Below are 3,225 nucleotides of genomic sequence, written 5' to 3' on the forward strand. Positions count from 1 at the left end.
ATAGCAGGTCTCTCGCTGGGTTAGCTGCACATCAAAATCGTTTGGTTAATTATTTTTTTTTTGCAGGTGGTTTTTCCAAATTTTATTAAAAATAAGAAGTATTAAAAACGATACTTTCCACGTATAAACGACCTTTAGTTTATCACAAGTTTAACATATCCATCAACTTTTATTTACAGCTGTGCTAGATAATGCATTTATGACAAAATAATTCCTTTTATTATTTTATAAAAAAGTTCGGTAATTTTTACCCTACTTTTCACCAGTAGATGGCACTTTTGTACATCCAGGACGACTTACCAGTAGAAATTTATTTATGGTATTTTTTGGATAGACTATTCGAAGTACGTTAAATTTTTAAGAAACTGTTGACGCAAATTTAAATATGTAATATGACAAAATAAATTTTTTTGTTGGCTAAAGCTTTTAAATTATCTTTAGATGTGTAATCAAACAAAATCATATCTCTGTATTTAAAATCGAAACAACAATGTACTTTAGATTATTAAGACTTGTATGGCTGAAATAACATGAATTACTATAATTTAAAAATTAGAAATAAATGAGTGTTCATGATTTCCGCTGATAGTATTAACCTACATAAAAATATGTAACTTACGATTAATCCTCGTACAAGGAAAGCGCTTTTTAACCCTAACTTTTAAGTATAATCATAGCGCCCTCTATCAAAGTTTAGCACTAAATAAGTCAAAAGTGCGGTGTGTTTATAATGACCAACAATACAGTTTTTGTTTGTTGCAGCGCAATGTTACAGCATGAATTATCTAAGCTCTGCTGACAATAGGGAATTGGATATGTATATCTTTATATTAGATGATAAAGTCTACAGCGGGGAATCTGATATATATATATATATCTTTATATTACATGATAAAGTCTACAGCGGGGAATCTGATATATATCTTTATATTAGATGATAAAATCTACAGCGGGGAATCTGATATATATCTTTATATTAGATGATAAAATCTACAGCGGGGAATCTGATATATATATCTTTATATTAGATGATAAAATCTACCGCGGGGAATCTGATATATATATCTTTATATTAGATGATAAAGTCTACCGCGGGGAATCTGATATATATATCTTTATATTGGATGATAAAGTCTACCGCGGGGAATCTGATATACATCTTTATATTAGATGATAAAGTCTACAGCGGGGAATCTGATATATATATCTTTATATTAGATGATAAAATCTACCGCGGGGAATCTGATATATATATCTTTATATTAGATGATAAAGTCTACCGCGGGGAATCTGATATACATCTTTATATTAGATGATAAAGTCTACAGCGGGGAATATGATAAATATATATATATCTTTATATTAGATAAAGTTTACCACGGGGAATCTGGTATGTATATTTATATTAGATAAAGTTTACCGCGGGGAATCTGATATATATCTTCATATTAGATAAAGTGTACCGCGGGGAATCTGATATATATATATTTATATTAGATTGTAGTAAATGATAAAAGTCTTAACAATGACTGAATTTTGCCCACGTTTTTTTACTTCATATAAAAGAAGTTTGTATTATTTCCTACATGAACGTATAAATAAATGTCTTTTCTTTAATGATTGAAACATATTTAACGGATCCAAAGCTTATTTTAATATCAAATAAATCACGTTAAGGATTTTGTGTTTACTATTCATGATGTGAAGCTTATTCTAATATCAAATAAATCACGTTAAGGATTTTGTGTTTACTATTCATGATGTGAAGCTTATTCTAATATCAAATAAATCACGTTAAGGATTTTGTGTTTACTATTCATGATGTGAAGCTTATTTTAATATCAAATAAATCACGTTAAGGATTTTGTGTTTACTATTCATGATGTGAAGCTTATTTTAATATCAAATAAATCACGTTAAGGATTTTGTGTTTACAATTCATGATGTGAAGCTTATTCTAATATCAAATAAATCACGTTAAGGATTTTGTGTTTACTATTCATGATGTGAAGCTTATTCTAATATCAAATAAATCACGTTAAGGATTTTGTGTTTACTATTCATGATGTGGAAGTGATAAAAAAATATCGGATTTGAGTCCCGTCACCGAACAGCTCGTGTTTTCAGATGTGGGGGTGTTATAATGTGACGGTCAATCCCACTATACAATTAGAGTAGCCCAAGAGTTGACGGTGGATGGTGTTCATTAGCTGCCTTCCCTCGAGCTTATCACTTCAAAATTAAGGACGCGTAGCTTTTTGTGAAATTCAACGAACACAAACAAAATCGGCTTATTGTATTTTCTTTAATCATTAACAAAAAAAAAAGGTTAGAAAATAATCTAGTCATAAGAACCAAACTCTTTCTTCTTCTTTTATTTTTCAACGGGGAACTTTATTACGCGGCTATTCACAATGGGAAGGGGATTTAAGGTATGTTTGTTATTAAACGCAGAGGGCTATCTGTGCTTCTGTCCGTTAAGATATGAAAAGGTGTACAAAACATCCTCCCCAAACTTTGAAGCTGATTTAGAATAACGTCTAACCTCAGAACATCCTCCTCAAACTTTGGAAGCTGATTTAGAATAACGTCTAACCTTAGAACATCCTCCTCAAACTTTGGAAGCTGATTTAGAATAACGTCTAACCTCAGAACTTCCTCCTCAAGCTTTGAAGTTGACTTGAATAATGTCCAATACCAGAACATCCTCCTCAAACTTTGAAGCTGATTTAGAATAACGTCTAACCTTAGAACATCCTCCCCAAACTTTGAAGCTGATTTAGAATAACGTCTAACCTCAGAACATCCTCCTCAAACTTTGAAGCTGATTTAGAATAACGTCTAACCTCAGAACATCCTCCCCAAACTTTGAAGCTGATTTAGAATAACGTCTAACCTCAGAACATCCTCCTCAAACTTTGGAAGCTGATTTAGAATAACGTCTAACCTCAGAACTTCCTCCCCAAGCTTTGAAGTTGACTTGAATAATGTCCAATACCAGAACATCCTCCTCAAACTTTGGAAGCTGATTTAGAATAACGTCTAACCTCAGAACATCCTCCTCAAACTTTGGAAGCTGACTTAGAATAACGTCTAACCTCAGAACATCCTCCCCAAACTTTGGAAGCTGATTTAGAATAACGTCTAACCTCAGAACATCCTCCCCAAACTTTGGAAGCTGATTTAGAATAACGTGTAACCTCAGGACATCCTCCCCAAACTTTG

At 32.1% G+C, this 3,225-nt stretch overlaps 1 protein-coding gene across 1 annotated transcript in view; it reads left to right on the top strand.

Annotated features, from left to right (window-relative positions):
• The window catches only part of LOC106460435 (7-dehydrocholesterol reductase-like), a 16,365-nt gene that overhangs the window by 8,132 nt on the left and 5,008 nt on the right, over positions 1-3,225 (top strand).

The sequence above is a fragment of the Limulus polyphemus genome, unplaced genomic scaffold (assembly GCF_000517525.1).
Source record: "Limulus polyphemus unplaced genomic scaffold, Limulus_polyphemus-2.1.2 Scaffold768, whole genome shotgun sequence".
Taxonomy (NCBI): Eukaryota; Metazoa; Arthropoda; class Merostomata; order Xiphosura; family Limulidae; genus Limulus; species Limulus polyphemus.